Genomic DNA, 26,663 nt, shown 5'->3' on the forward strand with positions numbered 1-26,663 from the left:
AAAAAGCTTTTCGTGTAAGGCAGCTAGAAAGTTAATTAATGGGGGATCGATGCCAATATCATCTAAAATTCTCCATAACTTAGTCCTGTTCACCAAGTCGAAGGCCGAGGATAGGTCCATAAACGCCATGAATAGGGACCCATCCTTGGCCACCGTATATTTACTTATTAGGAGGTGTAAATTTAAGCATTGGTCCATGGTGCCTCTCTTTTCTCTGAAACCATATTGTAGGTTGGAGAGCACCCCTAGCCTCTCCACATTTTCCCTGAGTTTATATAGAAGGACTCTGCCCAAGATTTTAGCAGCCGAATCTAACAGGGAGATGGGCCTATAACAAGAGGGGTCCCTACGCTGGCCTTTTTTAAAAATCGGGACTATGACTGAGGTAGACCAGGAAGCTGGAGAGGGATTACAGGCAGATGCATTAAAAACGTTAGTTAAAATTTTGGCCCAAAAAGCAGGAGCATTTAAGTATAGATCTGCGGGGACCCCGTCAGGACCCGGTGCCTTATTCTTTAGTGTTTCTCCAATTGCTCTCTCAACCTCCCCCAGGTTAAAAATTATCGGGGGCGTAGAACGATTTACTGCCGGGGGGCCCTGGTTGCTCATGCCACCAGCTCTGTAGATCTCCTCAAAGTGGCGGAGCCAAGCATCGTCTTGAATGACACAATCCATATTGGAATTCTCTTGGCCAGAGAGGAAGGGGTCATTAATGGTAGCCCAGAACTTGCCACTATCCCGCAGAACGTCTAATGACAGTAGCTTTTCCCAGGCCTCCCTTTTGATGGAATCCTTGCACCCTTGAATTAGTAATTTATAGGCCTTACGTAAATTAGCTATGTTCGCCCTATCTTTAGGGCTCTCCTTTAATGCTTGGAGTAATGCCCGGTGTGCCTTAGAGCAACTACTATCAAACCACCTAGGGTCGGAGTTGCCACTATCATTTTTCGTGTTAGTGAGGTCCACTGCGATCTGGGAACAGATATCCTCAAAAGCGCTTATAATCTCTTTATCTGCTCGCTCGCTATCCAAACAAATGGACAACTGTCTTTCTACCTTAGAAGTTAAAATTTCCATAAAAGTGTCAGGCACGACTCTCTTCCACTTTATTCTCCTACCTTGATCTTTTGTAGCTAGGGGAACCCCCACCCTATGGGGGCAGCTCTCAAGGGAGGAGATGTCACCCAAATTCAACTCAAGGGATACTGGGTTATGCTCGCTAAAAATCGAGGGGACTACCCCGTATATCCCGACCAAGTGCAAAAGACCCATTGAGATGAAGAAATAGTCTATCACAGTGCCCGAGGTTGGTCCCTTAAAGGTGGGAATCCTGACCGCCCCTTCTGTGTGTTCGGATTCAAAGACGTTACAATTGGCTAGAAGTTCTTCAAGTGCCTCCCCCTGCCTGGTGTGCTCAAAATGTGGTATCGCAGCTCCAGCCGGGCCTTCAAACGCCCCCTCATAGCAACCCTCCCCACAGGGGTGAATGTTAAAATCACCCATTAAAATAAGCTCGTAGGCTGTGCTTTGGTTAAGACTGTATTCAGAAATAAAAGATTCCAGGGCGGCTATGTGTGTGTTTATGTTTTCCCTCTCCCTGAGATTATAAAAATTAATCAAAAGAACATTTCTAAGATTGGGTATAACCCATTCTACTATTAGAAAGTTGCAGGAACCAGAATCCAACTGCCTAAAGGAGCCCACAAGGTTTACAGAAAACAGAAAGATAAGCCCACCCTTTGGTCTGCCCGCTTTTCCCATCGTGGCTGGGACCAAGAAGCTAGTGTATCCATCTAAATGAAAACTTAATGAGGTGTCCCACGTTTCTTGTGCCTCTATAATGTCGTGATTTTTTATGAAGTCAATCCAAATGGGATCAGACCTCTTTTGTCTGATGCCAGCGACATTCCAGCTAATGATTTTGCAGCCGGCCTAGCCGACTCCTATGATGGGATAAACTTCTAGGGGGCTGGCTATGGCCGTCCGTAAATCGTTAGAGTCTAAATTTGATAAGGGGCTAAAGCGGTTGCCTAGCAGCAAAGGTGGTGCCTGTGCCTGATTTATAAGTAATTGGGGGGCTGTGCTGCCTGTGTCATCCGAAATTTGGGCCCCCTTTGTCTCGTATCGGAGGTCATTTTGTTGTATTGGGTGGGAGCTGCGAGGTAACGGGGCCTTATGACAGACAAAGTTGTTAATGGGGGGGCTGATAGTACCCTGGGGGAGTGATGTAGTACCCTGGGGGAGTGATGAGGAGGGGTAAAAAAACTCTAAAGGAACTGGACGTATCCCCTCCTGTGCAAGTGTTGATCCATCCCAGAACATTTTATATGCCATATTGGGATTATTGAAGTTAACTACAATACAGTCCCCCGTAATTGCCTTGGGCCGGTGCCCTAACCACCCCACCCTTCTGGCCATGATTATGCTTGTGGCGATATCTTTCCCTCCACTACAATAATTCACGGACCAGGAACTGACCTTCCTCATCAGTGCTCCGGTTGATTCAGACTCCCCAACCCGAAGTTGAGGCACTCCTACGAAAATTGCCACCAGGGGTGCTGCCTCTGGGGGCAAGTCGAGTCTGACAGGGCAATCAAGGGTCGAATTAACCAAACCATGAGGTTGTCGAGCAGACGAACTGCTCGGGATACGTTGCCCTTTACCATGGGGATCCCCCGGTGGGTTGGGCCCAACTGCATGATGAAAAACGCCATCCGTGCCTTGGTCAGGGATATGTATGCTGGTACTACAGCTTAGCAAGGGTTTAGACTTGTGTACTTCAACAATATCCCCTGATGTGCTAACGGCAGTCGCAACCAATGTGTTCTGCACCCTAAACTCTTTCATAAAATCATCGATTTGGGCACATTTTTTTAAGAGTCCAGCAACGCAGGTATTCAGGGTGTCCACAATGTCTTTAGCCAAGTCTGTAAGAATTGGCTCCAGTTGTGAGATGACCAATGACTCTATCACGTCCCCCAAAGCATCAGGCGGTACGGCAATACCGGGCATAAGCGATGCTTGGACTTTAGTCTTCTTAGGTTTTTTCTTAGATCCCTTTGCTGGTCCCCGTATGTTCGTAATAGTGGGTTCCTGGCTGATGTTACTCGCTATCGAAAGTGCAGGCAGGTCACCGATACCAGGGGGATTAGCCACAGTCACCACTGGCTCCAAGGGGACGCTGGGGCCCTTATTAGTCGGGGATTCAGGCAAGATACAGGGTGAAGGGGTTGATTGTAAACCAAGTTCCAACTCCGCGTTTGCTATTTCCTTCGTCAAGACCCCCACTGCAGACGACAGATACGATATGATGGACTCCGACTTCCTGGGGACTTTGGCGTCTTTTCCCCCCTCTACAGGATTACCCTGCTTGCGCTTACCCATTAGGCGATGTTGGATGGGTGGCCCAGCCCGGCCTCCCTCGGCCCCTGACGGCCACAGACGGCCCGCCCTTTGCCCGGTGCTTATCCCGGCGATCACCCGCGTGCGTCCCGCGTGGCGGGAGAGAGGGTCTGTTGATAACGCCCCCAGTAATCAATGGGCGGGATCGCCTGGCCGGCGCTGCCCCTCAGGCTCCTGGGGCTTGTAGGCAGTGTTGCTGTGTCCGGTATGTCCCCCGGCTAGGATGCGCTGCGTCTCCCGCGGAGCGGGAGACGCAAGGTGCTTTTGAAGAACGCCCGATGGTCAATGGGCGGGATCGCCTGGCCGGCGCTGCCCCTCAGGCTCCTGGGGCTTGTAGGCAGTGTTGCTGTGTCCGGTATGTTCCCCGGCTAGGATGCGCTGCGTCTCCCGCGGAGCGGGAGACGCGAGGTGCTTTTGAAGAACGCCCGATGGTCAATGGGCGGGATCGCCTGGCCGGCGCTGCCCCTCAGGCTCCTGGGGCTTGTAGGCTTGTAGGCAGTGTTGCTGTGCCCGGTATGTTCCCCGGCTAGGATGCGCTGCGTTAAAGGGAAACACTTGCCAAGCTCTAATTTCGTTTCCACAAGACTCAGAACATGCTCCAGCGATTTGATCTTCTGCTGTAGCAAAGGGAGCAGATTTATGGGCCGGCGCAGCACGACTTTCCCGCCTATTTCCCCACCACCAATGAGAAAGTGGTGTCTGCCGCCCGCTACTGTATCATATAGCAAATACCCCCTGCCTGGTTGGGTTGGATTGCGGACATTGCTGCTACTACAGTGGACTCCCCGAAGAAAGGCAAAATGGCATCCACAAGGGGCCTCAAGACAGTACAAGTGAACAAGTTAGACAAATACGCATTTTCAAGAGACCATGTTCCGGAGCCCTCCCCTAAGCACAGGAACACAGTAGAACAAGGGAACCCGGATGAAGAACCTACTCTTAAAGATGTCATGGCAGCCATAGCGGAGATAAAACCTCGTTTGAACATAAAATGGACGTCATAACGATTGAGGTGAACCTCATCTGTGCAGATCTCACTAAAAATAATGAGAGACTTAAACAAGTGGAACTCAAGACTACCAGTTTAGTAGAAGATACCTCACACTTGCAGACTGAAATACACGAACTGAAAACTTTCAGAAAGCTCACAGAATCTAAGCTGGACGATTACGAAGGCCGCCTCCGGCGCAATAATGTATGCATTTTGGGGGTCCCTGAAAAAGCGCAGGGTGAGTCAGTTGACCTATTTGTGGAAGACCTTATCCTTCAACATCTCAAACCCAAGGGTCTTGGCAACTTCTTCATTGTATAAAGAGCCCATAGAGTTCCTGGAGGGTGACCGAGGCCCGGGGCCCCCCCCGCGACCCATTCTGGACAGGATCCTTAATTACTGGGACCGCGACGCAATACTACAGCGCATCAGAATGGGGCCTCCGCTCAAACTGGATAACGCTGACATAACCTTTGCCCCTGACTTCACTCAGTTAGTCCAGAAGCAGCGAAGATCCTTCCTGGGAGTGAAGAAACTACTTAGGGACAAGGGTCTCAAATATGCAATGCTCTTCCCATCTAAGCTCCGAGTGGAAGCAGATGGTAGGGCTTGGTTCTTTGACAACCCTGAGATTGCAGCGAACTGGCTGGAGACCCGGAAACCCTAGATTCAGAGATGCTGCTTACGGGGAGGCAGGTTTGCGGGGATAGAGGTGCCTCTCGGAACTTTTGTGCACACTCGACCTTCACGAGGAGAAGCAGATGGACACTTTGGACATAGTGAGACCGGTAAACGGGGTGCATGTAGATTGATGGATACGATCTGCGCTAATTTAGTTTTTCCTCACAGTGTTAAATTAAATATTCTTGAGTTGGGAGGTGGGGGATGTTGGGGTTTCACGCACCCTCATTTTCTTCCTTTAGTACAGCAGTTGGGCGACAGGCGCTCTGCCAGTTTTGTATGGGCAATTTCAAGTCCAGTGGGCAGGGAAGCAGGGAGGGGGGTCGTTGGAGGGGGAATTTGTTTTTGTTTGTAATTGTGTTTTTTTTGTCGACAGGCAATGTGATAAACGTGACTGAGGCTTTTGGATTTTCCACCAAGTTTGATGATGCATACTCAGTGGGATAAGAGAGCCAAAATATTGAGCTGGAATGTCAATGGACTTGGGGATAAAGTTAAATGCAGTATTGTTCTTCAATATATCAAGAAGCAGGCCCCCGACATTGTTTTTTTACAGGAGATCCATTTGATAGGCAGCTCATGTAAGGCGATGTGCAGATGGGGATATAAATTGGTGGCACATGCTGGGTTTACAACAAGTTCGAGGGGAGTAGGCATTATGCTAAAAAACACTTTCCCCCTCAGTGTAGATTCTACATGGGTTGATGACAGAGTCCGATATGTAAGTATCACTGGGTCCTGAGAGGGGCGAACCATTACATTGATGTCTATTTATGCCCGGCCTTCAGACCACTACGTTCCAGGATCTACGTACCACTCTCCTTTCACTACCGGAGAGAGTGCTGCTACTGGGAGGTGACTTTAACTCAGTGGGCTCGGGAATTCTAGACCGTCACCCACCGCGTGACCTGGGGCCTGCTCACAGATGGCTGCCAGACTTTCTGGAGACTATGGGATTGGTGGACAGCTGGCGTGTTTACCACCCTGAGAAAATACAACACACCTTTCATTCTGGTGCACACGGCAGCCTATCCAGGTTAGATTACATTGTGGTCCCCAGCCCCCAATTCTCTCTTGTCCACGAGATCAAACACTTAGCGAGGGGTATATCCGACCACTCACCGATATGGGTACATATACTTCTGGACCAGATTAGGGTGGATAAAATTGTCCCTATCAACCCTTGGTACTTGCGCAACCCTAAAATTCGCAAAGATCTCCACAAGGGTATGGACGCGTATTTTAGTGAGAACTCTGGCACAGTAGATTCCCCGCAGACACTATGGGAAGCTTTCAAAGTGGTAATTAGGGGAGAAGCTCTCTCGTTAATATCTGGACATAAGAAGGAACAACGCCGGGAAGTGTCTTATTTAAAGGACGAGATCTACCACTTAGAAAGAGACGTGGAAACAATGATCACACCAGCTTCGATCCACTTGTTACGACTCAAACAGGATGAATATAGGGAGTTAGTTACAGAGAAGACCAAAGACTTGGGATGAGAGAAACTTGGTAGGATATACGACTTGGGTGACAAAGCGGGTAAATTGATAGCATGGATTGACAAGCAGGAATGGGCAAACAGATTGGTCCCGGTTCTGCACGAGGCTAATAATACTTGCATCACTGATCCCCAAGATATCATGAATCACTTTGCCAAGCACTTTGCTGCGGTATACACTGCAGTGGCGCCGTACACAGAGGAAGACTCGGCTGAATTATTAAGGGACATTACACTCCCAACCCTCTCCTTGTCAGATCAACAATCAATGGACAGCCCCTTGACAGTGGACGAAATAGCGCAAGCGATCAGATCATTGAACTCAGGAAAAGCCCTTGGCCCTAACGGGATTCCCATTGAGTTGTACAAACTTAACCAGGATAAATTGGCCATTTATCTTAAAGCCATATTTGAGGAGAGTAGGGTAAAGGGGGAGCTACCTACGGACCAATGATTAGCAAACATAGTAACTATACATAAGGAAGGCAAACCCAAAACGGACTGTGCCTCCTATAGGCCAATCTCTCTCCTTAATGCTGAGCCTAAGATCCTTGCCAAAGTATTAGCTAATCGGCTATTTACAATTGTTTCTGACCTTGTGCACCCGGACCAATCCGGTTTTATACTGCACCGTAACACGGCGTTAAATCTGCGCCGAGTGCATGGAATCCTTGATAGGGCAGACACGATTCTGGAACTGTCTATCCTTGTTTCCCTGGATGCCACCATGGCGTTCAATACTGTTGAATGGCCTTATCTTATGGCTGTCCTGTGACAATTCGGGTCCGTCCAGGAATTCATTCAATGTGTTCTCCTCCTCTATTCGGCGCCACTGGCACAAGTCGTAGTTAACAATAAAAAATCGGACACATTTATTTTGAGTCGAGGTACCCGTCAGGGATGCCCGCTCTCTTCCCTTCTCTTTGCCTCGGCACTGGAACCTCTGGCATCGTGGATTAGACGAGATCCTGTCATCCGTGGTCTGCGGTGGGCGCCTGACTGGGAGGATCGCATCTCGCTTTACGCAGATGATGTATTACTCTATTTGGCCGACCCCAAACGGTCCCTAACAGTGGTTTTAGATATATTGGCGGTTTTCGGCAGATATTCTGGGTTTACGATCAATTGGACCAAGTCTTCCCTTTATGCCCTGCAGGGAGGCCCTCCAGCCTTGCCCCGTAACTGTCCAATCCAGATCACTCCCACAGGATTTAAGTATTTGAGGATCTTTCTCTCCCTAGACTCGGCACTTAGATATGAAAAAAATCTCCTTCCTCCACTTTCACGGTAAAAATGAGATATAGCCAGTGGGAAATCCCTCCCCCTTTCTTTATTAGGCAAGGCTGCTCGCTTTAAGATGATGTCCCTTCCCCGTTTCCTTTATGTCCATCAAAACTCGCTAGATCCGGTTCCATTGAAATATTTAAAAGAAATTGAATGCCTTCAGAGAGACTTGTTATGGACAGGGACACCACGAATAGCCTTGGGTAAACTTACGTTAAAATGGTATGATGGAGGCATTAGTCTCCCGGATATAAAGAAATATTATTGGGCTGCACACCTGGCGCTATTAACCATGGCACTTATGGTAACCCTGACAATCCAGGCTGTCGCATGGATAAGTGGCTCCTCCCTGGTGGGAATTATAACAGATCAATTTATTTGAAACCAGACCAGGGACGACTGACGGGCCCCACTGGTCGCTCAGTTAAGATATGGCATACCGTGAACAAATCCCTCGGTTGGGAGCATCAACTGATGTTAGCTACCCCCCTGTGGCATTCTGCACTACTGGGAGACTTGTGGACATCGAAAGGGTTCACTAAATGGGACATGATTGGCATTTCGCAAATCAAAGATCTTTGGGAAAAAGGTGAGGTGAAAACATTCGCTGCTCTCCAACATCAACACGAGCTAGCCGATACTGAGCTTTTTCGATACACGCAGATTAGCCATGCACTGCACTCACTCCTCCCGAAGGGGTCCTCCCTTCCTGAATCATCTCCATTAGAGGATAGGATTTAGGATGGTCACCTCCCAGATAGGACCATCTCTTTAATCTATAATAAATTGATATATAATATGGAGGGCCCTCTTTCAGGGCTGCGGCAGAAATGGGTAGTGGACGGGTTAGAAATAGATGTTGAAGACTGGAGGGAAGCGGTGTTGTCTCCTACAGTGGTAGCTATCCCGGCATGATTAAGACTGGTACAGCTTAAAATCCTCCACAGGATATATATGACCGGCCCCCGATTGGTCCAGATGGGGAGAGCTGACACAGGAGACTGTCGAAGAAAATGTGGGCAGATGGGTACCTTTATGCATATCATACGGGAATGCACATACATTCAAACATTCTGGAGGGAGATACACGAAGTCATGAGAGCAGTCCTAGGTATCACTATCCATCCTGAAGCGCGTAGATACCTATTGAATATATGGGAACCAACTGACTTGAATACCCAGCAGACTCAGTGGGCCACCCTGGGGTTCATGCTAGCAAAGAGAAACATCGCTCAAGCCTGAGGAGTGGCAAATCCCCCCACGTTGGAAGCATGGGAAAAGAGTATGGACTGGTCCATGTTCAGGGAAATGACAGTATATACTGCCAGAGGCTGTCCCAAAAAGTGGTCCCGCATTTGGGTGCAATGGAACTCATACCGTGGGAATATTTACAGCCCCCCTCTGACTATTGAATTGGAAGACCTGCTCCCTCCCTAAAATGTCCTTACTGTATACAATGTGATTGATTATTGTCCCAAACTGGCATGGCTTGGTTGATAATAAGTAGATTTTGGAATTGCTTGTATGTCGACTGTTGCTTAATAAAAAGATTTAACAAAAAAAATAATAAGTGTAAATTAACGACTTATTTTTTTTTCCAGTTCAGGAAAAACAAAATTTTTGTGGGAAATTTGATTCTTCTACATCTGCTCCAATTTGGGGGTGTATTTCTTTCCAGATACCACTGTGAAAAGGGGTTTAATCTGGCCCTTGACTGGAGTACATTTCTGACCATTTACATGGTGTGACTGGATCGTAAAAAGGTTTGTGAATACCCACAAACATGTTCGTTTCAGGGAGTGTTAAAAAAGGGCTTTTCTACTCTGGAATTTCTTTCCATAAGAGTAGGACTGATTTACAAGATGTAATTCCCACCACAGGAACAAACTACCTTATACAAAAAAACTCCACATGAGTAATTCCAAGATGGCCAAGATGACAGAAACTGTACCTGTGCTGACACATCCGCACACGGTGGAGGCCCTCATGGAGGAGATTTGCATGGGCTTTTGGGCCATGGATACATTCTTCGATGCATTGGCGGCAGGCTGGATGGGCTGAACGAGTGCCTGGACCGCCACCAGATCCGACTGGAGGGCATGGAGGATCGCGTCTCCGCATTGGAGGATGGTTCTACATCCGTGTCGAAGCACCTAGAGAAGCTGGAACGGCAGGTGAAGATGGTGGTAGCGAATAATGAGGACCTGGAAGCTAGATCCCGGCTCAACAACCTCCGCATAGTAGGCATTGTGGAGTGCACAGCCAAGGGCAGGATAGATCAGTTTGTCAAACACCTCCTGGCAAATATGTTCGACATGAAGTCTTTTCGCCAGTGTTCCTGGTGGAGTGCGCCCATCAATCCGTGGGTTGTAGGCCCCTCCCTGGGACACCTCCGAGGCCCATCATCGCCTGTATGCTGAATTTTTGCAACAGAGACACAGTTTTGCGCTTGGCTCATGAGGAGGGCTAGGTCCAATGCCAGGGCAGAACCACCTTCTTCTATTTTGATTTTACGCTACTGGTCCAGGAAGCACGCTGAAAGGTTTGCGGGTGTATGGGCCTCGCTGAGAGAGCTGCGTCTTAACTACAGCATGCTATACCCCACCTGCCTCCGTGTCGACGTACAGAACTCGCATCATATCTTCGACACCCCCGCGGAGGCCCAGGCATTTTGCAAATCCTATGCCAATGATCGCTGCAGGCCCCCGGAGACATCTCCAGTGCAGTCCCTCCGAATCGACATTCCGTGCAGACTGAGATACTGGTCAGGATCTGTAGGATAAAAAATTGTTTAGGAAACAATATTCAATTAATGATACAGCATAATTTCAAAACAAATATTGGAACAAAGTCTAATAATAAGTATTCCTTAGACACCAAACAAAACACACCAAAGCTACTGATTCATTTGTTCATATGTAATATTTACTACTTTAGTATATGGCTGTCACACATATGAATTTAACAACATACAACATAGATAATGTGACTTTCGTAAGTCAAGTGACATGAAGTGAAAGGTGGTGGTGTAGATGAAATGTACAAGATGTACGGATTACAAGCACGTGTACATAAACTAAAGATTCCAACCGGATGGTGGAACCTTCTGTAAGAATTATTGTTTAATGCAAACATATTTGTGACTTCAAATAAAACTTGAATGTATGACCGAGAACATCAGAGGCATCAATAGCCCCCGTCAGGGCAAACAGGTGCTACAGTACCTGATTCGGCACGGGATAGAAATAGCTTTCCTGCAGGAGAAGCATCTGTCCCCTAGCCCTGTCCCGACCAATGCCTCGTCCTGGGGCCCACACAGATACTTTTCTAGCTATAGTTTCCACTCCCATGTGGTATGCATTCTGATTCACTGCTCGCTTCCTTTATCTTTTTTACCCAGCACTGGGGATGTGGAGGGGAGGTATGTGGTGGTCGTTGGCTGGCTAGCAGGACAATCTGTACTGCTACTGAATGTATACACCCCTAATGTTGACTCCTCTGAGTTCTTCCACTATTTGTCACAACTCCTGGGTAGGGAGGACATTGACCACATAATAGTTAGGGGGACCTCAATTTTTGTTTTAATCAGCACGCGTACTGGGCCACACTTTTTACTCCACTCTACACAGTACTTGCTCGCGGATGGACTGCTGGTTCCTCTCTCTTTCACTCCTTCCTTGGCTGGGTGAGGTAAAATGTCCCACTATGCTCCAGTGCACATACGTTTAAACATTACGCTCCCAGGTAATGCCTTGCCACTCTCTACTTGACTCGGTCTTTAGCAACCAACTCCGTATGGCCATTACTGAGTATTTCGATCTAAATATAGAATCTGTTGACACACAGGTGACCCTTTGGGAGGCCTTTATCCAAGGAGTGGTTATAGCAAAGCAAAGTGGCATATTGCTGGACATACGTCGTTACCTAGAATTTGTGGAGGCTTCTCTCCAACATATCAACACTTCTGCCATGGGCAACCCAAATGAAGATCAGCTCTGTTTCCGCGCTGCTGCCATGGACGAGTTCCCTGAACTGGCTGACCTTGAGGTGCATTTTTTGGGCAAATATGCAAGAGCCTGCCGCTATGGCGAGGGTGAGCGCCTGGGTCGCACGTTGGTGAGATTGCTCCAACCACAACGGAGGTCTGATTATATACTGGAACTCCTATTGGAAGATGGGGCTCAAGCCTTTAACAATGGCCTAGTATTAGAGGAACTATATTGTTTCTATGCCCAACTTTACTCCTTTACTTTACTTTCGCACTGGTGAAATACATCACTAAAGTGGCTATCGTCTAGCTGTCTGCTCCTTAGCAGCAATTTATGAGTGAACCTATTGCAGTTGATGACATCATTGCTGCCATAGATTCTATGGATGTGTCAAAAGCCCTTGGTTCTGATGGACTCATAGGACAGTTTTTTAAATTGTTTAAACAACCAGTTGCTTCCCACTTATTTGAATTATATGCCAAATCCCTTGAGTCGGGTGTTCTGCCTCCCACTCTTTGCGAGGTAATTATAATTTTTCTATTAAAGCTCAGAAAAGACCACATACAGTGTGTCAGGTTTCGTCCCTTCCCGCCCCCAGGGAACAGTCCAAGGACTCACCTGTCGCACACCCCTCTTCTTGTTTACAGCTTCCGGGAGCGGAGGTTGCCATTAGCGACCCTGGGATTCTGGACATCCCGGGCTGTTGGCCCTTTAACTCCGGAGCTGATCTGCGGCAAGGCCCCGCCCCCGAAGGAAACGACGGAAAGGATTCGCCCCTTTTAAGAGGCTGGACTTCCGACCAGGAAGTGCGGGAGAAATGAAGCAGAGAAGACGTACAGGAGAACCCCGGAGGAGCTGAACACAGAGGGAGAAGGACGACTGCTGCAGAACGGGTCCACGACATCGGACAAGACAGCAAGGAGCCAGGAGGCATTTCTCGCCAAGCGCCCAGCCATGGACCTGGAGGTTCGTGGCTCCAACAGGTGCGTGACCGACTCCGGGGGCCTGGGAGATGGGCGGGTGCCTCATTCCCGGGTGGCAGTTAACGTGGGCGGGATCCATAGCCTTGTGGGTGTAGCCGCGTTCCCGCATCTTGGTGTTGGTTCTCCCTTCACGTCCCCGCTATACTGGTGCTCCCTCACTATCCCTTCCCTCGCTGACATAAAACCGCCTGATATTAAGGCTGTGTTTTCCTTTTCTTTTTCTTTGCATACCGCTTGGGAGAGTCCGTGAGGAACAACGCGACCCCAGAGGAGCGAGGAGCCAATTCCCCAGTGGAGAAACCGTGAACTGTGGTGATTTGGATATTAGTGTGCAAAGTTCGGGACGTTGTTAAGTTAATAAAACCCCCTGCATTACAAACCTCTGCCTCGCGCATTCACTTACTCCGCTACACAGTGTCAATCCTACAGGCCAATGTCCTTATTAAACTTTGATAATAAGATCCTCACTAAAATACAAGGCACTAGGCTGACCCTCCTTCTTCACACTGATAACTCCCCCCACAATACGGTTTTGTCCCACATCACTCCACATCTATAAACCTGCACACGCTGTTCTCAGTCCTGCAAAGGATATCGCTGGAAGTCCCAGCGGCAGTGGGCCTACTCATTGCTGAAAAGGCCTTTGACTCCCTTGAGTGGCTCTTTTTATTTGCTACCCTGCAAAACCTCGGACTCCCTCACAGGTTTACTTCTCTGATCAGACTGGTATGCGCCCAGGCTGTGGACCGCATCCACTCTAACGGTTTCTTGACAGACCCAATACACACTTGCAAGAGGCACCAGGCAGGGATGCCCCCTCTCCCCACTTCTCTTTATCAGTGCTATGGATCCCCTTGTGTGGCATCTTCAGGAGAAACATGTTTGGAGAGGGTTACAGTTTGGCACAGGTCTGTTACTGGTATCGTTCTATGCAGAGGATATATTACTTTTCTTTCAACACCCGTCGGAGAATCTACTCCCTATAGTTGATGAGATACAGAGATTTAATCACTTTTTAGACTTACTAATCAACTGGATCAAATCCAAACTCTTTCCATTGACAGCTGCCACACATCAATTTCAGTCTATCCACCTGCTACAGTGGTGTGATGACACCATTGATTATCTTGGTGTCCACATACACCGCTACCGGGTGAAGGTCTTCCGACTAAATTATGGCCAAGTTGTGTCTAAACTCACCTTGTCAAGTGAGACATGGATCAAACTGCTACTGTCCCTGGCCAGGCATGTGGCCATCATTAAAATGGTTGTGCTCCCCAGGTTTCTTTATTTATTCCTCAACATTCCCATCCCTCTCACCAATGCTTTTTTCCATATACTGCGGAGTCTCTTGCTGCACCTGATTTGGGCAGGCAGCAGGCTGTGGATCATGTGGAGAGCAGTGACCCTCCCATATGCAAGGGGCAGCCCTGGGTGCCACATTTTCACCTATATTACCTGGTAACCACTATGCATACCACTGGTACCATGCTGACGCCCGCCTGCCCGCCTGCCATACATTCGCATTGTTATGTTATGTTAGGACATTTTTAAAGTGCACGAATACCAGAGGTGAGTAGAAGCATTAGATGTTAAATAGCCAGGTTTTTATCTCCTTCCTAAATGCTGTTAATGAGGGAATAGCTCTGAGGGGGGGTAGGAGGCAGTTCCAGAGTTTGATAGTGTTGAGGATTATACCTCTACCACCCCATTGCATCTTATTGAATGTCGGAACAGCTAAAAGGTTGGCATTGGCCGATCTGAGTTCTCTGTTGGGCTTATATATTTTAAAGGCTGATCTGAAAAACTATGGGCCTACGTTATACAATCCTTTGTGGGCCAAGCAGAGGACTTTAAATTTGGCCTACCTGCGCATGGGAAGCCAGTGCAGCTCACAAAGTCTCTGCTTGATGGAATGGAATTTAGGAAAATTTAAAATCAGTCTTGCTGCAGCATTTTGGACTAGTTGTATATATTTTTCAAGAGTGGTTAGATAGAAACTGTTACAATAATCCAATCTGGGAAGTACAAGCAGGGTTATTAGGGTTTTTATTTGACTGATTGGAATAAAAGGAATAATTTTTCCTATTTTAATGATGATTCCCCAAATTCTTCGCTTTGGTGAGTGGGCAAGGTGGTTGAGGCAAGTTCTCAGGCCACCAGATGGTGGACCAGGCCGGGGAGGGAGTGCCAAACACCATAATCTCCGTCTTTCCTGCATTAAGCTTAAGGCTGTGCCCATTCATCCAGCAACTGATCGCATTAATGCAGTTACGGCATCTTAGGGGGCCTGATATGTCAATATGAGCTGCTGTAATTATAAGCTGGGTGTCATCAGCTTGCGAGGTTACCACCAGATTAAAGCTTCTTATGAGTGGGGCGAGTTTAGCTACATAAATATTAAAAAGAGTGGGGCTAAGGGAAGTCCCCTGGGGGACTTCATGTGGAAGTGAGTAGGGTGGGGAGTTACATTTCCCTAGCATTACTGTTTGATCTCTGTCTCTGAGAAAGGAGGAGAGAAGCACAAGTGTGACCCCCTTAACCACTATTTCCTTTAGAAAGCTAATAAGAGTGGTATGATCAACAGTATCAAAGGCAGCAGATAAGTCCAGTAAGATCATGACTGCTGAAGCCTTCGTCATCGACTGCCTTTCTCACTTCCTCCGTTGCCTTGACCAGGGCTGTCTCAGTGATGTGCCCTGGTCGGAAACCATACTGGAAGGAGTCTAGGAGCTGGTTGTCGAGAATGTATTTGGACAATTCCTGGTTCATAATCTTCTCACAGATTTTAGCAGTCAGGGGTAGTCAAGCAATAGGGCGATAGTTGGCAGTATTGTTAACCTTTAGATTGGGCTTTTTTAGGAGAGGAAGGATAGAAGCCTGTTTCCAGGCTGAGGGAAAAGTGCCTGTAGCAAACATGACATTAAAGCACTGAACTAGGTTCCTAGAAATAATATCAGGGACCAGCTTCAGGATTTTAACAGGGCAGGGATCATAAGGGGAGCCTGATTTGGATTGTAGAAGTAAGGAGCTTACTTGATGTGGTGAGGTGGCAGAAAAGTGTGAGAGAGAACAGTCAAATAATAGATTCAAAGTAGAGGCTCCAGGAGGGTGAGGGTCCCCCTTGTCGAAGTCCTGGAAGATAACTTTTACTTTCTCTTTGAAGGCGGTAGCAAGTGCCTCACAAAAGGATTGGGTATCAGCGGGATTGATTTTGTTTGAGATAGTCATAAGTCTCTGAACGACTTGGAAAAGCTCTTTCGATGAGTTAGAGGTCCGGTCTATTGTCTGGGCAAAATAGGCACTCTTCTCCTTTTGTTTCTAAGATCCTTGTATGATGTTAAGGCCTTCTGGTATAACAATCTCATATGACTATTGTAATTTTTTCTCCAGATACTTTCTTGCTTTCTGCAGGCTTGTTTCTCAAGCCTCACGGCTTCCCAAAACCAGGGAGCCGTAGGCTCCTTCCTAAAGGAGTGCTGGATTTTGGTGGGCACTAACTCAATGAAGGTGTCAGATAACCAATTTGTATAGGATGTAGCTGCTGACTCGGCCTCTACAGGTAGGGGAGGGTAGTGTTTAGTTAAAGACTGTTCCAAAGTGGCAGAGTTTATTTTGCTCTAGTCTGTGTAGCTGGTGGACACTGGTATGGTCTGACAAGGAGGTTGAGCACTAAGGCAGTCAGTGGGAAACCTGATGGCCGCGTGATCAACCAGATTACTGGAAGGATACTTATGATTTTTAAAGAAGGATTGTTATAGAAGAGGCCGTCAAGTGTATGACCAGCTAGTTGAGTAGGCTCCTTCACTAACTGTTGCTCGCGATCTGATCGGAGGGGTGCCACTGAACGCTGTCCTTCTGGTGGGACATCCATTGGAACCTACAGACATACAGCCGCTCGCCATCACATGCTGGGCATTGCACTGTTTGATATGTCTGCTAGGGAAGGGGCAGTTATATTCTCCCGCATTGCCCCTTTGCAGATAATCACTGGCTCCCCCTCATGACCGAAGCCATAGTTAAGCGCACTCTCACCTGCTATGCACTGCACACTACAGAAGCCCCTTTTCCTGAAGGACACATCATCACATGGGTAGAGGACACTCAGTTTGCCACTGCTACACCATTGTACAAGTTCATTTTACACTGCATCCAAAATACTTTTGTTGGTCTTCCTCAATCACAAACATAAGCTGTTGCATTATAAATTTCTTCGACGTGCCTACATGACTCCCAAACTTATGGCCAGGGTAGCCCCATCTCGCTCCTCCACATGGCCCAGGTGCACTGCCGATGACGCTGACTATTTTCACTTAGAATAGATGTACCCGCACATCCACAATTTCTTGGTTGGCATTTTTACACAACTTTTCCAAATGTTGAAGTTGGCACTGGTTCCAACACCCCTCTTGCTGTTACTGGGTTATGTTCATAACATCCCTAAGGGTTACCGGTTCTTGGCCACCATGGTGCCGCTGCTGGCAAAGCGGGAGATAACATTGGGCTGGGAAGCAGCCGCCGCCCTACAGCGGTGAACTGGCTCAAGAGCCTCACATTTTGAGACACAATCTGTGAGGTATATGCCCTGATGCACCCCCCATTCATCTCGTCCTCAGAATATTTGGCAACCCCTTCATTCTTACCTCCAATGTCTGGACACGCTCTCACAATGATTGACCCACCTGGAACCGCAGCTCCCCTGACAAACATGTAATGCTTACATTGTCATGAATTGCCCTCCTACTGCGACACACTGTTCACTCTTCCCCCAGTTCCACCTGAACCACAACACAGTTCTTCCTTGCACAGTACTATCAGTCAGTGCTATTTAATAGCCACCGTTCACTGCATCACTCTAGACTCGGGGCATGCTTTACTTTTTTACATGTAAATGAGGAATGCTTGTATGTTTTGACGTTTTGTTATTTCTTATGATACTACAATTGCATGCTGTACATCATTAGGGGTGGGCGGAATTTGCGAAAGTGACTTTCGCAAATTATCGCGAAAATGTTAAAAATCTCCGCAAACACGCGGAAATATCGCGAAGATGCAGAAGTTTTTTTCCCGCCCGTTCGCGATATTTTCTGCGTGGTCGCGGCTCGCCAACTTACCCATGCGGTTGCTCGCTGGCGCGACCATCTTGTTTTCACTCTTCTCGCGGTGCATGATCGCGAGAAGAAAGACGTGATCGCAGAACCAATAACATTACTGCGGGCGCGAACTGTTGCGAGACAGCACAAATGGCTACCAACAATCCAACATCTCGTGGAGAACGCGACCGGATCGGGAAAACTTGTCGGCGAACGCGGGGATTCAGGTAAGGCGATCGCGCGCGCGCAAGAATGTATTATTTTACAGAGCGAGCAAGAAACAAATTATCGCTAAGCTGCGGAATGCAGAAATTTTGACATTTTCGCGCTCTCTGCGGAACGCGAAAATGTCAAATTATCGCAATTTCCGCGAGCGGAACGGAAATTTAGCCCAGACCTATACATCATGCCACGAAGACGGTTTTGTTGTTTTGTCTGTATCTGAAAATGATACAGTGTTAAAAAAAAAGAATACATGATGTTATACTCGTGTGGGACAACTTCACATATTTATAAATACCTTTTTGAACTGGGCCAATAATTTCTAATATAGATGAGTATGAAACATGATTTGCATGTGTGCCAAAAGAGTGAACATTAAAAAAGGAACACACCAAAATGAAAACATTAATTTAGATTTAGCCTAAAGGCTATGCAGCTGTAAGATAAGGGGTTATTAGTTGAGAGCCATTTGAGTCCCACTCAAGTAACTATCACAGTCCTTGACAGGATGATCCACAAAAAGTCACAAACCAGTGCCTAACCCTCTTTTAGCTTGGCACAAAAGTGGTGGAGCTTAATATAGAGGCAATGTGTAAAATATTTATTCAGCACTCAAACAGTATTAAAGCAAAAAAACACAGCACAAAAAATGACAAACAAATTTTGAGAGATAGAGTAAAGTTTATTGAATAAAATGACATCAAAATGACAAATATTGAATCAGTAACCGAGTTATAAATTTTTAAAATTTCAGGTAAAAATAGCACCAAGAAGCACAAAGTGCTACTCAGAGTTATCTGGTCGCACTGTACCAGGTCAAAGTTACAAGTTGTGGATAAATGCAATGGAGCATGAGTTGCACATCATTCCAGGTTCATTATACTGAAGAGTTTACCTTCTCAAAGTCCATGTCTATGTGAAGAGCCTTGGCTGGAGCTTTGCGATGGCTTGGGCTATGAGGAGGTCATTGTCGGTGCAAGGAGTGGTCACCACTGGAGTTTGCACTGGCAATTGAAATGGGCAGTTGCTGTTTGGTGTGAAGAGCAAGTCGCTGTCAGAACTTCATGTTGGAGGGCAATGTGGCAATCGTTATTCATGCGAGGAGCCCCACTCGCGAAGAGCCCCAGACAGCTGGATTTTCACCAGGAGTGCAGAGTCATGTAGATTTGAGGCAGGAGGAGTACACTCTGATGCCAGGCATGGCTCCAGGACCTGGGGACACTGTTTGGGACCAAGATCCACTTCAGTGAAGGCCAGCAGCAGGGCTCAGGCAGGTCCAGGTGGTGCTGGTCAGATGGGCAGTAGCAGGGAGGGCTCTGAAAACTTGTGTGTCCCCGTAGTTCAAACAGGAGGTCAGCCAATTAGACCTTCGAGTCACACCTAGGAAACCTGCATTCAAGGAAAGCAAGTACAGTCTTCCTTCTTCAGACAGCAATCTTGTACAGGTCCATGGGAGTGCTGGTGAGAGGTTCTGAAGGTGGCAAATGTATACCTTGTGCCAGGATTTGTATCTGGCCTATTCCCACACTGGCTCTGGTCAGTTCTTCCCCTTCCTCTGGGTTTGGCTCTAAACTGTTTATGGTGACAAAGGCAAGGGCAGGACAGGGCGCAGGTACCTTTGTGTATGCTGCCGGCCTGGTTCTTTGAAGTGTAATCAGAGCAGGGCACAGCTCTTCCCCAGCCATCCTGTCAAGAAGATCCACTCTCTCTACACCTAGTTCGTCCTCATGTTTGGAAGAAATACACAACCCCCAATAGGAGAGATAGTCACAGTCATGTGACCCTAGGCACTGGCAGAAAGACACATTTGATTTAAGCAGAAAATGCCAACTTTCTAAAAATGGAATTTTCAGAATAGTACATTAAAATCTGAATTTACCACTAAAGAGGATTTTAAATTACAATTCAAATGATTGAAAGAAGCATTTCTCTATCTGTTCACTAACTGAATTGATCACTTATTAAATGTAATAAGATAAACTAGTGTTAGCCTATGAGAGAGATAGCCTTACAACAGTGAAAACAACTTTAGGCATTTTTCACTGTCACAACATGTAAAACTTAAACACACATGTGCTAATATTTAAATACCAAGCACACTGCCCAATGAGCCTTTAGGCCTACCTCAGGGGTAGCTTACAAGTATTGAAAAGGAACATTTAGGCCTGTCAAAAGGTTTATTTTACTAGGTCGAAATACTGTACTGCAGGTTCCAATGACAGGCCTGAAACATATTTTACAGGGTGCACGAAGAGGGATGCAGCTCACTAGTAGCATTTAATTCACAGGCCCTAGGTACATGTAGGATCAAATACTCTGGACTTACAAGTTATTTTAATGTGCCAGTCATGTGTAGCCAATGTTACCATATTTAAAAGGGATAGCACATGTATTTTACTACTAATTAGCAGAAGTAAAGTGCACTGTCCTAAACAACACCAAAAACGGGTTCAGCAAATTAAGGCAAAATCTGGGGTGACCCTGCAGAAAGGGCCAGGTGCAACAGCAGCCAATTCACAAACTTATTACGAGTCCCTGAAGGAGTACTACAGTGCACGCTCATAAATGCCTTTGTGCATTGTCCCCTATTCTTTACGTTTTTTAAATATTTATTTGGTTTGCTAAGTTTTATACACAAGTAAGTAATTCAAAATTTGCAGATTCATAAAAATAATTGCAAAAGTGGTCCAATACAAAGCTAAAATGTGCTTGTGGCATAGTCGATAAAACACGGACTTTAAATAATACAACATGCATTTTGATTAAAGTTGAGTTTAAAAACCGTAAATCCCTAAAAGAAGAAGAATAACGATAAATACAAAAGGTAATGCCAGTGTTCTAAGCTCCGCAGCGAAAAGAAGCAAATTGCAAAATGGCATACACGTGTGGTAGAAAGCCAGAGGCTGATGGTATGACACAAAAGTCACCTACTGTGCTAATAGCAGTCTTTTACCTTGCAGTAGAAACTTTGTTGCCCTGCAGGAGAGCTGGATCCTATGGCTGTTGAGTAGTGCTGTCAAAGCAGTGCGGCAGGATCTTATCTGGAGGTGCCGCAGGGCTGCTCGTAGCAGTTTCAGTCTGAGATGAATGACGGCAGGGCAAATGTACCATAAGTGTAATATGCTCTCCTTGAAGCAATCACATAAGCAACACTAGGGGATCGGCCATGTTTGTTTCCAGGCTGGAACCAGGCCTTTTGACGGGAAGGCTCCCATACGAATTAAAACAAGAACGTCTTGGATGGTATGGGAGATGTGACTTGAAAGGTAGGATTTTGGGCCCCATTTAGTGTAGTTTTGGACAACAGTCCATCTGAGCTTTTTACAAACCATCTCTGCTTTGTCAAGTGTCCAGGAGTGTAATATAGCCGCTTTATTAGCAAGGTGGTAAAGCTGATGTTTAAGTCCCAGATCTTAGACAGGTTAAGGGTGGTTACAGCTAGCTGAAGCACCGTTGGCACACAAATATATATGGTGACCACTTGCAAGAAAACAACAAACAAGCCTTGAGGACTTCAGGGAGGCAGTGATTGTTTTTTAAAACTCCTCTCATTGATGTGATAGAACAATGCAACAACATATAATGGTGATGTATATCACCACATTTCACAAGAGTCATATTTCAAATATATTAGGGGGGAGTCACTATCTTTATCTTACAGTCTGTCAGATAAATACCAATAACATAAGGATTCAAATACCAAGGCCAAAGTACACAATCCATGAAACCATATTTTGGCATGATTGGGTGGCCAACCTCTCACTGAGATATACTAGTTTCTATAATAAGGCACATTTACCCATTCCTTTAGTCTATTCTTGCATTGTAGGTGCAGTTTGTGATAGAAAATATTTGGTGACATGTCTTTTGGTGAATAATCTCAATACCAATACCTTTCAATCACAGAATATGTTATGTGACAGAAATCCTCCTCATCTGCCTAGCATGTTGGACACAATGGGGAGGGGCATCTGCTTGTCCTCCACAGACTTTTCAATATTTAGTATATCCTGTACATATATGTTAATGGAAAATATACAAATGTTGCAGACAATTCTAATATTTGTGCTGCCATCCTAGTTTTCTGTCATTCCTGCCTCTGCCTCCAAGGCTAATTTGAGAGCTACTAATCCACCTGGGCCAGTATTATTTAGTGTGTGGTTTATCTGCGAAATGTGTTTCCTACTTTGGATAGGACCCATAGTAATCTTGGCTTCTAAGGGATTACATTCAGGGACCCTTTCCATCATCTTTAAGGGCAGGATAGCACATGCCTCATTTCACATGCCTCAGATTCCATGCATCCCTAACTCTGGAGATGCCTATGACAACCCACCTTGCGAAACGTTTGAGATTGTTAACGTTTTTCAACCAATTCCCTTGCCTAACGGCTGATCCATGTGTTATTCTGCAAATCCAACTGACCCACTTTAGTACTTTGAACAGCTGTTGAACACCACCCTGTTGACCGGCAGAATATGACCACACACCTCGCTTCTATATAGCATGCCCACCAGGAGCGAATCTGATAATTCTGCCAATTCTAGGCTGTTGCAAAAAGAACAAATTGATGGGAGGAACACTTGAATTATTCTCAGCCAGCATTAGTCACCCGTGCTGTATTCCAGACCATCTTTTTTGCCCACTGTGCCATTCTAGACTGAGACCTGCTATATGTAAATCAGTCTTGATCTTGCTCCAATTGAAACAGCCTAGCCCTAACTTCCCTGACAGGTCCCCTCCAGATGTGAACACAAGCAAACAATGAACGGTTTCAACCTACTAAAGTTTCATCATTTAGGTACAAATTGAGTCTTTTTGCACCAAGAGCATGGGACCCACATCTGGGCACATCATTCTCACTTAGCCCATCAATTGTAAAAACAAGAAAGTGATGAAAGGAAACCCTGCATTAATCTTCGCCACTGGTGATCGCTTGGGCAGCATTCGAAACGCTCAGTGTGCCATTCTATACAGGTAATGCTATGCTATGATGTTTTCTTTGTAATGCTAGTTGCAGGGGTTAATTACCAATGCCTGTCTTGGTAATTGCCTTGTACTTAGTGCAGAAAGTCAATTCTCAAGGTCACTTAGATTCAACACTTATGGTCTTGCTATGCAGACCACAACTTGGGACCATGACCAGTGTTACTCAAGGCCTCATACATTTCATTTGATGACATCTCCAATCACGTCACTGATGACATCACTGAGATTACATATGACATCATTATTGACATCATCAGAAGAGTAGACATACTGGACACACCTGTCAGTCACCCTGAGATGGGAGCGAATTTAGGAGCCTTGTGGTAGGGTTTGGTGTTGTCTTCAAAGGCCTTCGAAGGTGGAAGGGGTTTCTCTTTCATTCCTCTGTCCCTCTCAAGATTATATTGCTAGCATCTTTCGAAGAAAGGATAGGCTTTCTTAGCCAGCAGGCTAACACTTCCACGGTACACGTCATCGTTGAGGTCAATATATGCTCTGAATCCCCATTCTTTTTACAAGGCCAGTGCTTGCTGTTTCAAGGGCCATCCTGCTTGCCATTAGCTCTGTTTTAGCAAAATTTAATATTTTCAACACATTTTCATCCCAATTAAGGAACACTGTAGAATGGAGAGTCCCAGGAGAGGCAAATTTGTGTGCAGATTAGCCAGCTACATGATGTGGCCCATAGAAAGCCAAAGAGCTTTGAGCTGTTTAAAATGTCTCTTTTTGTTGAATCTTCACACGGGTCTTCACAACTCCAACCAGTTTAATGGGAATTTTTCCAAGTGAGTTTTTGCCATGAGTAATTAGATTTTACTGTCCAAAGTGATAAATCAGGCTATAACATCAATCCAGGAGTGGCCCCTTTTGCTGCAGCCAATTGGCACAACAATAAGCTTAGTGTTATAAAAATATGTGTATTGCGCACACCTATTTTTGATCTATAGTTAAGTATGGTGTTATAAGAAGTTTTTTTAACGCTATTCGGTCAGGGGCGTATGACTGCATGTCACACGTTAAATAATATGCCTTCCTGCAAGTGTCACTGATCACTTGTGACCTGGCCGCACAACTCTAAAACTTATCACAACTATTTCCACATGATAATCACACAATTTATCACATGTATTCAAATTTTACATCTTGTATGCTTTTATGATGACAGAAATTGGCATATTGTGCATTATACAATCTTATTTGAAAACAAAACATCAATGAAACTTCAGAATAAAACAGACAGATTGCCTATTTCACTAAATAACACAAAAATATCTTTAGTAGCGATGTGTTAGATGCCCTCTAAAACTAAGTGCTTGATGTCTAATGCATTTCGGGATTCCTATCCCTTCTTCAGGGGCCTCTGTAGAAAATAAACAACAATAAGGAGGGAGGAACATACACAAACATTTCATTGGTATGTATTCATTTTTTTGAAAACACACAAGTGTCAAGTCCCAGAATTGTCACATGCACTTTAATAAGAAGTGTATTACATGCTCCAAAGTGCAAATTACTAGCCTTTTTCCACATTCAAAAGGCCGATACCGAGTGATTGAGGTGCTTCAATGGAAGACAGACAGAGTTTCCTAGGAAATTCAGTTGCCATCACCAGTTTGAACCCAGTGCTATAATATCCCAAAAAGATGAAGACGCCAAGAATTGTCAATGAAAAAGTGTGCAAATGTGAATAATTCCTAATAAAAACTATGTGCCACAAGGTGAAAACCTCCCAAATTGGGAGAAGGAATAGCTTTCATCATTGCTCTGTTGGACGCCTGCTTACTTACTATTTAAAAATAGTAACTGGAACACCTTTCTTTAAGTGAATGTACTATTTCCACATGTATTCAAACCTATAGAAGAATAGATAACAATCCCGAAATGCATTGGGCATTAAACACTTAGGGCCTCATTACGATGTCTTTCAGAAGGCATTATGACCAACTCCGTGTTGGAATCGGTTCCGACTGACTCGGGTTCAGCGAGCTTGCACGACTAATTCCGATGTTTCCGAACACCGTTCGGTCCGACTCCCATTGACTTCAATGGGAGCCTGTGTTCCAACCAACAACACAGGCTCCCATTGAAAAATGGGGTGGTTGCAGAAAACCTTGCACCCTGTTGCAGGCACCCCATGGTGCCTGCTACACTGTGCATGGTTGGAAAGAAGGGTCCCATGGGTACCACCATGGGCCCCAACCGGAGGCCTCTGAGTGAAGGGGGGACCCACTACGGGCCCCAAAGCCAGTTTCTGACAGCCGTTTTGTGTTGGACAGAACAATTCAAATAGACTGTCCGAATCCGACATTGTAATATGTTGGTCGGAAACGCGACCATAGACCTGAACGTTTCGGCACGACCAACACGAAGTCTCCAAACACCGGTCGGAACAGAGTCAGAAAGACCGAATGGTTATCTTCTATCATAATCCATCGTCTGGAAATGTTCCTGAGTTGGTTAAAAACATGGGTTCCGACACGGATTAGGAAAATCCAAATGCCATTCAGAGCATTTCCGACTGACATCGTAATGAGGCCCATAGTTTCAGAGGGCAGCTAACACACCGATACTAAAGACATTTTTGTGTTATTTTGTGAAATAGGCAACATTTGTCTCAGCAGTCTTCTAGTAAACTGGGCACCCATGTGTCCTTCATGAGCCATCTTAATGAACCTCATCCTCAACCCTATAGGTGGTACTAACTTATCACTCCTAAGAAGGAAACTGTCATCAATGGACAATTCATGAGAAACCTTCCAAAATTACTGATATATACTAGAAACAGATTCCCAAATTTTTTACACACTCTGGGGTCGATTCCGATCCTGTAAAACCCGGGTACAAATGGACGTACGGACCGTTTTCTCTGTACGACTCGTACCTGGGAATTCCACGGTACAAACCAGCAAGTACGTTTCGTACAGAAATACCATTTCCGTACGAATCGTAAAAAACACCGTACGGCTAAAAAATACATACAATTCCGATCCTGGACAGCGCGTACGCGATGTCCGCACGGAGTCAGGCAGCGTTTTACGGACCAGCAAGTACGATTCGTACCTACAGCACTCCGCACAGCTATATTTTTCCGGGAGCCAAAAAGTGCTGGAAAAGCTAAGTACGCTGCGATGCACGAGGAAAAGGGGGGCCGCTACGCGACGTACACACCATCACCCACATCGTACGTGTCATCATGTACGGTGCGTACCCCAACATTGCATATGTACGGCCCGTACCCCCACCCCCGTATGTATGGACCGTACCCCCCACCCCCGTATGTACGGACCGTACCCCCCACCCCCGGTATGTACGGACCGTACCCCCCACCCCCCCTGTATGTACAGACCGTACCCCCCACCCCCGTATGTACAGACCATACCCCAGGCATACCCCCCACCCGCGTATGTCTGCACCGTACCCCAGGCATACCCTTCACCCGCGTATGTCCGCACCATACCCCAGGCATACCCCCCACCCGCATATGTCCCCACCCTACCCCAGGCGTACCCCCACCCGTGTATGTCCGCA

Source organism: Triturus cristatus, chromosome 1_2 (genome assembly GCF_964204655.1).
Source record: "Triturus cristatus chromosome 1_2, aTriCri1.1, whole genome shotgun sequence".
Taxonomy (NCBI): domain Eukaryota; kingdom Metazoa; phylum Chordata; class Amphibia; order Caudata; family Salamandridae; genus Triturus; species Triturus cristatus.